This window comes from Ctenocephalides felis, unplaced genomic scaffold (genome assembly GCF_003426905.1).
Source record: "Ctenocephalides felis isolate EL2017-DRISC unplaced genomic scaffold, ASM342690v1 CF-g0.4_SCAFFOLD_01604, whole genome shotgun sequence".
NCBI lineage: Eukaryota > Metazoa > Arthropoda > Insecta > Siphonaptera > Pulicidae > Ctenocephalides > Ctenocephalides felis.
This window is the reverse complement of record NW_020537758.1, coordinates 42027916-42040156: the sequence shown is the minus strand read 5'-3', so window position 1 is coordinate 42040156 and position 12241 is coordinate 42027916. Positions and strand designations below refer to the sequence as shown.

The 12241-nt window shown below is 28.6% G+C and overlaps 2 protein-coding genes across 2 annotated transcripts in view; both read right to left on the bottom strand.

Annotated features, from left to right (window-relative positions):
• Positions 1–12192, bottom strand: part of LOC113373270 (MAGUK p55 subfamily member 6-like) — a 49599-nt gene extending 37407 nt beyond the window's left edge. The window contains exon 1 of the mRNA XM_026613576.1: positions 12152–12192. The gene's annotated coding sequence lies outside the window, so the exon portion shown is untranslated. The remainder of the gene's footprint in view (positions 1–12151) is intronic.
• LOC113373269 (MAGUK p55 subfamily member 6-like) overlaps positions 1–12241 on the bottom strand; it is an 84749-nt gene that overhangs the window by 16577 nt on the left and 55931 nt on the right. The gene's annotated exons all lie outside the window — the stretch shown is intronic.

Below are 12241 nucleotides of genomic sequence, written 5' to 3'. Positions count from 1 at the left end.
GATTTATCAATATATTGTACATTCAATTTAACGTAAATTATATTAATTATATTAGTATGAACACGAACATCACTATATATATTTTTCAAGTTACAAATGTTTCGAGACTGTGATTTAACTCATCATCAAAGTTGAAATATTGAAAATATTAATATATTATTTTATAAATATAAAAATTAAAAAAAAAAACTTGTCGAAGTACTGATTATGTGATATTTATAGAGCATTTTAATATAATTTACCTAAGGTACCATAATTTCGATGAAACGTAAAAAAATCAGTTGGTGTCATGTTTAAAAGCTTCAAACGCTCTTTGGATAATATTTTTCCAAATTTTTCCAATTGAAGGTACTCAAGGATATCCTTTGCTAACATATGCTTTGTTGATTTGTTGCTGATAATGTATTACCCATTTGTCATTGTATTACATCATCATTTTCATTTACGTTTTGTACTTTAAATATATACAGATCATTGCTTTCATAAATACATTGAATTTGCAGAACTGCGAAGTCTGAAATTGATATCAGTCATTACAGAATTTGTAATATTGGGCAGTCGCATTGTAAATGTTTGACTATCATTATCATTATTTCTTCGGTGGTACATTGGATAACTGTCAATGTATATTAGATAACCATCAATATACGTGTTTTTTGGCAGTGTTGTCTCTTCTTGAAATAATTATTATTTTTTTAGTCTACTGAATCACCAAACTTATTTTTTTTATTATTTTTTTAACAGCAATCAGAACCGAATAGTCCTATAAACTGTTGTGCTGATTTTGACTGAATACTAGTCTGTTTGACAGATGGCAACCCAATCAGTTGTCACATCTCTGCATGATATATTATTATTACAATTTCTGTATTAGGGTGAGTATTTTTAATGGTGCAGCATTGCCGGGTAAGGGCTATTTTCACTTGGAAACATATTGTTATCTATATTTCCAAGTAAAAATCGTTGTCACTGCCTGACAACAGGCTGCTCGAAGTGGGCATCGAACCCGGGACCTCTGAAACAAGTCCCGTCGCTCTTAACCCCTTACCTACGGGCGAGCCCACCAAACCCACGAAAGTTGGATGGTGCATATACCAAGACATTCATCTAATAGTTCTTTATCGTCCGTTGGCATGATTCGATAGTTGGCATTTAGCAATCGTGGCGAGACTTATTTCAAATTGGTTAATTCTGATCTTCTAAAAAATCTACTAATCTACTATCTAATATCACAATTGCTTTTCTTTCCTTGGTTTAATAGAGATATATGCTACTTTTAGAGTCGGATGAAATTGGATAAGTCGCGTTAATTAAATTAAAATCGGTTCAGCAGATTCAGAGCCCGAAACACATATGTATACACACCATTTTTGACATCGACAAATGCGCAAGGAAGTCCTCATGGAGTTGTATTATATAGAAAAAAGGAGAGCGAATGGCACTAAATAGACATTCTTGATCCTTCCCCCAATGAAATAATGCTTAACGACGTGGAGGACATGCACGACTACACACACATATATAAGATACTAGCAAACCCGACGAACTCCGTTTCGCCACCAGAAGGTTTCGTGAGAAAGATGAAGAGATTTTTTGTTTGTTTTATATTTGAAAGGGAAAAATTTGATTTTATTATACAACAGTAATGAATTTATTTCGATTACAAAAATGAAGTGTTTTTTAGTTGAACTTCTTTAAGTAAATGAAAGTGAATCCGCAAATTATCCGGTTCATTGAAGTGCTCTTTGGTAAACCACATTTTTTGTTTTTTGGTCTGACGGGTAACACAAACAAAGCGGATGGTTTCCCAACTTGCAAACATAACTGCCCATGTGAAAGACAATGATTTTCTAAATAATCTATTTGAAATTTATCCCGCAAACACTAAGCGATTGGCCTTGCGACTTGTTAATTATCACTGCGAATGCAAGGCGAAATTGCAATCGTTTGAAGTCAAACGGAAGACCAGTCGGAATCATTGGTATGTCACCAAATTGCCAGCAATTTTAGATTGAATGGTGAAATTCAGTGCGTGTACATCATTATTGTTTGCGGCAAGATTTGCTCGTTGACTTAACCAAGCATAATTCTGATAATTCTTACTAATGTTATTACTCGAATTTTTAATTACGGTGCGTGAAGTTCCAGAAATTTGCATTAAGGCACGATGCCATGCACCACTAATTTTTTTAGCTAGGAGTCCAAAACCTTTCCAACGAATGCAAAATTGTCGAAATCGGTTCGTGCGTTCTGGAGTTATTTCGTCAGGAAGGAAAACCCGACTTATTTTTATATATATAGAAGATTGCAATTTGAATGTACAGTAGAGCTTCGATTTACCGTACTAATTGTTGTCAATAGGCATTCGAGTAATCGAATGTATGAAGAATAATGTTGTGTATTTAATAACAATAGCAAATATATACATAAATATCAACGAAAGTAAGGTTTATTTAAAAATTATTTCTTATGTGTACACATATATATCTTTTTAGATTACACTACATACCAGAGATGGGCTTATTATATCCGAAGCCGGATCGACTCGGATTTGACTCCGTTTCATGGTGGAGTTATATCCGCTAAACAACTCCACGACTCCGATAATTTTGAAACCGAAATACTCGAAACAAATGTGTTCTATAGCACGCTGTTTATGTATCTAAGGATTTGTCAAATCCCTTTAATTATTTGAAATAAAAATTTATGAATATTTATCAATAAAATAATTTATCTAAAAAAATCACGAATAAATGACGGATTGTAAAATTTTTCGGTCGACCAGATGATCGACTCAGTGACTCGTATTTTTAGCAGTGTTGACCAAAGTAAAAACGCAAAACTTGAGAATCAAATTCAATTAATGATTTCCTTTTGATGAGAAAATAATTGATTTTTTGGATTAATTTTATATAAAAATTATGTAGTAAACTTCGTAATAAAAGCAAAACATAATACTTCTGCTTTCAAAATTTTTCTTTTGCTATTTCCATTTGAGAATTAATATTATATCGCGTAGTTCTATTAGCATATTATTACTTTCACACAATTGTATAATTGTGTAAAAGTAATAATATAATACTGAATATTTTTACTGCTTAAATACTAATGATATCACTGATAAATTTTGTACTCTAAAGTGTTGCTATTTCAGGCTATGGAAAAACAAGATTAAATAAATGTATTTCGTTTCGTATATTTTTCGGTATGTATATTCCTGATTACCGTCATTTACGACCAAAGATTGTTGTAGTTAAAAATATCACCCCTTACTATTCAATAAATTATACATTTGAGCTATTCATACTTGAATACAATTTCATTGTTCCGTATCTTTAAAGTAACATTTTTGTATTTTTTGTAAAATACACAATGGTATTTATTTTGACTTTTATACCTAAAAAAGGTCATAAAACTGCTTGCGAGACAAGAAAGTGACCGCTTCCTTCCCAAAGCAAAAACGACAAAAGCACTAAATGCCCGTAAGAGTTAACAGATTTAATACCAGTTTAACGAAGTCGGATATGACAAATCCTGTGAAACAACTCCACTCGGATTCACTCCGAGGGAGGAGTTGTATCCGAGTGATAACTCCGGAGTGAGTTACCCATCTCTATACATACATATACTAAACTTTAGCATTAATCATGCAAAAATTCGAATTGTAGGTATGTACATACATATAAATTGGTCGTGGTTCTACTACAGGCAAATCTGAAATGTTTGTGTAAATTTTTACATACTTCAAGAGGAACAAGTGCAGCACGTCTTAATGACCAGGAGATCCGCTGCCGCTGCAATTCTTCTTTTTCTAGCTTTAACTATGTTTCGTCTTTGTGCCGCTTTTCTTCTCAGAGCATTCTGCAGCAGACGTTCGCAACGCTGTTCCTCAGATTCTCGTGCACGAACCGCGGCTATCCTGAGTCTTTCTGCTGCACGCCTTGCTGCAATTTGTTCTGCCGACTGATTAGCTCTTTGAAGACGTTTGCGTTGAGCCTCCCTGCTCCGCCTGTTGTTGAGGTTAGATTTTTTTGGTGGCATTCGACTGAAAATAATAGCTTTAACGATTACATATTGAAAAACCCAAAAACATTCAGTTACACCTAACAGATAGCTGTTTAGAAAGCAACCCTGTAGCTCTTTCTTATTGACATTATTATAGTTTAATATCGTTTTTTAACTTTTATTATTCTTCTACATGTCCCGGGCGGCAACTTTCACTCATATTTTAGAGTTTAAGCACAAAATCTCAAGTGAAGATCTGACTGGCTTAGTAGCAAAATAGTGAATAATTTAACTTCCCGTAGGGAAAAATCGAAAATGAAAATTTTTATATATCTTTACGTTCCAAAGGTTACTGAATATTTCAGCATACTTTAGAAAAAATGGATGTATGTGTGTGTGTGTCGGAAACAAATTTTTGTCGACGATTTCGGGAACACCGATCAACCGATTTGAATAATTCATAAGACATTCGATTCGTATTGATGAGGAGACGTGCTGATTAGATTTTGGCAAAGGCAGGTCTAGCCGTTCCGAAGATACGGGGCAAAAAGTGCCAAAAACGGTAACACAGTTTTTAAGAGAACTGAGCGTCCGATTTTAATAATTCAAAAATCATTTTACTTGTATTGACAAGATGAAGAATTGATTAAATTTTTGGGAAGGTAATTATCTCAATAAAAATAAGTTAAAAAACATCATTTGGCGGTCAAAAATGTTTATTGGATATATGTACATCAAATTATCAGATATTTTATAGAGATTTTAATAATGTGTACACATTTTGTGTAATTTTTTTTGGGTTCCGTATCAAAATTTTTAATTACGGTACGAGAAGTTTCAGCAATTTGCCTTAAGGCACGATGCCATGCACTCCACTAGTTTGTAAATTTATTAACAAGTTGAAACATTAATATCAATAGAAGGAAGCAAGTAATAAATATATAGATAATCAGACTTCATAACTTTTTTCCAGTATGATTTAATAAAGTGTAATATTTTTTGATATTGCCCTGTGAAAATACTTACATGTATATATTTTTATTAAAGAGTTTTAACAGTAAAGCACTAATAATTATGAAGGAGCAATTATTTCACTGAATTATCTTCACTATTCCTGGCAGGCCATGCTAACACCAAAAAATAAAAACAATTGAATATCGCATATTTTATTTATTGCAAAGACAATCGACAATTGCGAAAATCAAACCATAGATAAATAATTAACTTTTAAACAAGAGAGGAGAAAGAATTAAACATGTGATATTTTTGGCACACGACAAATAAATCCATCGTACTCAAATTTATAAATATATCAATTCAATATACTCTTCTTTTAACTATGAATAAATCGAAATATGTGTTTGGGCTTATTGGGCCCTCATAACTTTTTCTCCGCCATTTTTTCAAAAATCAAAATAATAAAATTTTAATTTATATATTTATAATTAATAAATTTATATTTTTTACTTTAGACATATTGGTTGATTTACAGATCATTTATTATCAAAAATAAAAAAATATGTGTACTACAACGTTAATCATATCTAAATTAGAGAATTAAAGCGCCCCACCTGAATTATTTGAAAAACCACTATATATTGTTTTGAAATGTATTTATTTTACTGAAATTTTTATAAGTTATTAACAATGGCAAATATTATTTACTTTGAATGTTTAATTAAACTTAAATAAACTTTCTATTTCAGCTTACATCTATACATACTTCAGGCAATTAGTTATTTCAAACATATATCATATTTCTATACAAATCGCAACGATTTTAGTATCACTAAACTTAACAACTTAAACGATAGATATTTTTTTGTAGAAGATGTCAAAATGGTAATTAAATTTTTTATGTATATATTTAATTAAAAAGCCACATTTTAGTGACAGAATGGTGCATGATTGAATTAATTTCCAGAATTAAGTTGCATAAATATTTGCTTGTTTTTTTTTTACTTTAAACTATTAAGGTATAACATATTGCTAAATGACACAATTCTAAATAAAATATTATAATTATAACAGAAGTAACAGTAACTAATTTAATAATAAACTTGGTTCATAAAATACTGCAATAAGATTATAGATTTTTATATCTTACAATATATTTTACGTAATTTAGGTAATAATATGAAATATTTTATGCGTAGATATTTTTACAATTTGAAAATTTATAAAAATAGTTCGTTTAATATATTAATTGAAGTTACCAGAATTAATTAATGGATATGTAAATATAAATGTTTATAATTTTATACATCAACGGTTTTAGTACTTGCGTTGGAAAATATAAATTCACAAAATTATGCAAAAATATCTATAATATTAATATTTTTACTTTTAATTTAATTTATGTAACCTATTTCCAATTGTAGTTCTAAAGTTTGTAGTACAAAAACAAGAAAAGTATCATAGTGTAAAAGCATTTTTAAGATTATTTATTTGCGTTTTAAGTAATAAAAATGGCAAATCAAATAAAATCTAACATTTTATATAAAAAAAACTCTTCCGCAGTCATAAAAATTATAAAATAAATTTTTTTTATAAACTTTTTATATAGTTAATACTGGGAGCATATACATATTTCTTATCTTGTATAAATATTTATAACTCATGCATATTCCTATACATATTTAGTCAAATTTTCCAAAATTTGCCAACAAATTTCAGAAAAGATGCATTCGAGATTTACAGAAACCAGATACTGAATTTTTAGGATATTGAGATCATACCTAATCAAATCTCTTTCTATATATAATATTCTTAACAATATAAGTAGTACATAGGCTTTTATATAACTCGTAATTAAAATAATGAATAATAAAAATAATTAATAGACTCTTTATGTATATAATTATATAGCTTATGAGAAAATGATATAGCGATTGGAAATCGTATTTAAGCTATATTTACATATTTTATATGGGCAGTATATTTTTATTTACTCCTATTTCAAATAAATGTTATTCAAATTATTTAAATTAATTTAAATGCTTCTTATCAATCGTTATATTTAAATTCATCTTTAAACAAACAGATGTTTAAAAATGATCCAAATGATAACAGATTTCATCAAGGTTCCAATAATTTTAATACTATATTTTTGCAAAACTAATACAAAAATTTATTACTCTAGGTATTTGTCTTTATTTATCAATAAGATTTATCTAACGTAGTATTGTTAAATTTTGCAAATACTATTATTATATATTATAAAATAATTCAAAACACTGTTAAAATTCTGCATAACAATATGCATATACAAAATATATGTATTTATAACAAAAAACTTTAATGTTTTTACACTAAATGATCCGAGTTCGTTTTTCAAAAACGGTTGAAATAGAACTCCGAATTTTGGAAATTCTTTATATTAGATATTTAAATAATCTATTTAAAATGTTTAAATGTTATGTCATTGTTCATAGTACGAATGCTCGAAAATTTATACTCATATTAGAATCATAATTGAAATCGAAGTTGAATATACTATCTCTTGGCAATATAAACAATACGACGATACGACAACTTTTAACTACAAAAGTTAAAGGTATGAGTCATTATGGGTACACAACTAAAAAAGATTATAGTTTAGGGTCTCTTCTTATGATTCCACAAAATCTTTCACGTATTCGTTATATTTACAAAATATATATTTTTTTATTTTTTACCAGCTAATATATCCAGTTTACAGGAACCCATTGGTGCTCCGAACTGAGAGCTTCCAAAGCTTCGGCGACTGCCCTGAAAGTAGTATCGAAATCTTCATTGATGATCGACATATCGATGTATTTTTCGTATGTTCTTTGAAGACAAGCACTTTCTTCAACTGTTCTTCTTAAATCGTCTTCCTGTTAAGATGAGATAAAAATCGGATTTGTAATTTTTTAAAAAAATATTAAAATTGCCTAAAAGATTATAGAAAATGTTTAAAAAAACGAAACAAAGTTGCACTAGATTAGGAAAGTAGGAAGAAAATCTATTTTTCAAAATTGCCATGAAATTTAAGATCGGCTGCTCTTAATTTTGCATATAAATAGTAATATGTATATGAGAAGCTAGGGGCTTATTGTAACAGGAGCTTTTCATTAGGATCTTTAACGATATTAAACTATTTTTTGTCTGAATTGGACATGTAAATCGTTTTGCATAATATTGTTTCGGTTACTGTCCAGCAAGCCGAGGCAATATACAGAACTGTGCAGATCCGTCACTTTTGGCATGTAATATGAAATTATACTATCAAGAAATTTCGATTCGCTGTAATATTATTGACTGGGTTTAGTTGAAACAAAACCTTCTAAATATGCAAAATTACATACAGATGCAAGTAAAAATGATGCATTGATAATAGTAGGTATTATTGACAGGGTAAATTGTAACTCTACAATTTTTCTAGAAAATTAATTTTTAATTGTGAAATAATAAACAATAGTTATAATTTTTTTTCTACTGGGTTCAGTAGAGAAATATTACAGCATCTATTCATCTTTATTTATAATACACCAATATTATTGGTAAAGATGTGGCACTAGAATATGAACATGAAATAATTTTCATTGAATCAAAATCTACATATCAAATTCATCGACTTTAACTTTTTATTATTTCTTTTGTTATCTGAGTAACGAGTTCACGATTCACACCGACAACTTTCTAATGAATTCCTAACAGTATAATTTTGACTACGAATGACCCGCAATTTTATATGTAATTATTCGGCAATACTTTTAACATTACACAACGGTATATTGAAATTTAACAATGATTTACGAAGATGATATAAAATATTGCTAGGTTTTTAAAATCTCCACGAAAAATTGATAATGTTGGTCATTTGCGTATGAAATATGTGGATAAAAAGAGGAGGTGGGTAGATTATCAAAAAGTTACGAAATGAGTTGTAAATATTACATACATTTCTTTTCACCTGAATTAAAAAAAAAACAAATTTACTAAAACTAAAAATACACGTGATGTCAGATAGGGAGGAAGGGTTTAATTTAAAATATCACTGTGTATCATCAAGAGCAAAAATCCAAAAATCCTAAGATCTATTACGTAATTAACGCCCCTAACTTCTTAATGAAATGAATGTTTTCAATACATATAACTCTTTATTCAATCTTTTCCAATGATATAATAAAATGAGATCTGAAGAGTGTATTAAAACTCTCTCTTTACTTAATGGAAATTGCAGATGCAATTAATTGATGACCTCAGTATAGAAGTGACGATCTTGACCTGTGCCGTAACTTTTATCTTTTACTAGAGTCTGATTGATGTTAAAATTTTTTTAAGTTTTCATATCTGTGTAATCGCTTACAAATTAAATGGGTACAGAATATCAGGTATGACCAACTCTTGTAAAATTATTTTGCACTTGGATAAATCGAATATATGAAATAATATTTTTTATTATGTATATAGTAATAAAAGTCGTGGTTTACAACCTTTTTCGCTCAGCCCTATCCCCGTTTTACCAAAAAAATGTTGCGCTCCTTTGATTTTTCATCCTTTTCGTTTCATAAATACTAAACTAGTATTATCAGGATACAAATTAATATGCAATAGTATATAAAAATATGCATAAAAATAATTATTTTTTTGTTAAATTTTTTATATAATTACATTTTTTTTATTTTTGATATAGTATTTTGGAAACAGCTGTACGCCCTCTGAGCACCCCACAGTCTGGAAACCACGGCGGGGTTTATTGTAAAATGAAAAATGATATTTCTATTTTTTACAAAATTATTCAATTTACTGTTTTTTTAATTAAATAATCAGACATTGAATTACTCTTGTTCTTAAAAAAATATGAAAGAAAGGAAAATATTATTTATAGAAAAATTTATTAAAATTCATATCACTGCAAGTTTTAATAAATGCTCAGTGCTTTAATAAAAGTCAGTATGCAATATATTACTAAATTTTAATTTTAGCAAAAATTTTCTTCTGCGATATTAACTTATTTTCATCAATACATCAACATTTGGACTGTTTGTTGGAAGCCCCTGATTTGATAGTAACCATAGTAGAACCATGTGATCAAATTTGACCCACTTTTATTACATTGCCAACTAAGCATAATTGTATCGCACTTGATCAAACAAGCTGCACATTTTGCAAAACTATTTATAATTTGCCAACTTTTGTTAATATTTGAATTTTCAAGTTCAATCATGCAAATTAAATAATCATAATATTATGTAATGTTGCAAATATTCAAATTTATACTTTAAACAGGTATACTGTTTATTGGGAATATATTTTTATTTAAGAGTTATGGAAAGTTCATTTCGTTAAAAAATATTTTAAACAAGTATAATGTTTTATAACAAAAATATCTCAAAATAGCGTTTTATACATACGATGTTCACATAAAGGCGAGTCCATTAATCACGTGTTCCACTTCTTAAAGATTTTTGGACCACCCTCCCCCTTTGTGATTGATGGTGTTATTCAAAATTACCCCCCTTCTCCTACCAAACCATCACCTGTATTTTAGTTACGAGAAAAAATGGTTAAATGTTTGATTTTTTTTTAAATATTTGGATTGTTTAAAAAAAATCAGGTAAAAAAATGAATACACGTGATATCTTACTATACCTCTCCTTCCCCCACATGATATTTCTAATTTTTTGTCAAACCCCCTGTCCCCCTAAAAAGCTCACGTGATTAATGGACACCCCCTAATTTTGCCATAAAAAAGATGGAACTTAATTTTAGTAGATCACTAACTTTTTTGCAAACTATCATCCTATTACTCTTATGAACAAAAATATTTATCAAAAACAAAGACAATTGCTATATTTTTCTAGCAGAAAGAGCTGACTATCTTAACACTCTAGGGACCTCATAACTTTCAAGTCACATTCTAATTATTTTTATATTTTAATGAATAATTATATTTTTTTTGTGAAATTATGCATAAATCTTTATCCTACAATATTATCAAGACAACCAATATTAATATCTATAATTTTGGCTAGGCTTTTGAACCTGAATAACATTTTCATACCGAACATTATAAGCTGTGACTTGGAAGAGTCAAATAGTTTATTTATAACACAAATTTTGTTCAAAACAGAGATTTTGTTTTGCGTTTGCATATATTGCCTTTATTATTTATAAATACAGATTTTTTGTTTTCCTAATTTTTTTTGGATGTAAAACAAAAAAATCGGCCTATAGAAAGCTAAGTAATGAATATAGTAATGGTTTTGGGTAAACGTAGTTAGTCAAATACCGTTTATGGGTATTATTTTATTATTTTCAATAATTTCTACCTCGTACAAAGAAGCAAGAGATTCAAGGGTCCTGGCCCTTCTCGAACTGTATCTGATGGAACTTTGTCTGTCAAACTGCTCATGGCATGCCACATGAAACAAACAATTAACAAAAAACATAACACATGCAACATTTATACAAATTAATCTATTCTATATGCAAATATTATCTTAGAAATTCATTCAAATTTTATTCAACTTATATATCTCTGAGTCTCAATATTATTAAAATTTGACCATGCAATATAACAATCAGGCCTCATTTATGATAAATATATACAATTATCTATATTTTTAGATATATCATGCATAGATAATTATTTATAATGATTTACAAATCATATTCATTCAATATTTAAATTGTTTAAAAATTAATAATGAGTTAGATTAGTAATTATTATTAAATTATTGGCAGCCTTATTTTTTGCATCTATGAGAAAAGAGAGTTTATTGCACGTACATCAAAGACATAGAATATGTTATAAAAACTTATGAATTATGCTCATTCAAAATTTGACTAATAAATAAAAAAAATAAGACTATTTTCAGCTCTCATAAAGAGTACAGAAGTATAGATGCACTAATCGACGTCAACAAACGATTTAATGCAAAATTTTAATATCAAAATGCATTATTAATTTTATCAAATTTATAAAATTCTGCAGCATCACAAGCAAAATTCTGAATTCAAGTTCAGACACCTAAAAAATTATCTAAAATGCTCGTTATTTTTTTCAAAAATCATTAACAATTTTTATTTGAAATGCAAACTGCACATTAAAAATCTTAGCTATTTTATTTTAACAACAACAAGCATACATTAGATTTATTTTTTACAAAATACATACCGTGAGGTTGCGACTAGATGTTCTGTTGATCTGAAGTGATTATACATCTGTTGGAGCTGCTCCATTCCAGGGGCTGCTATGAAAACTACA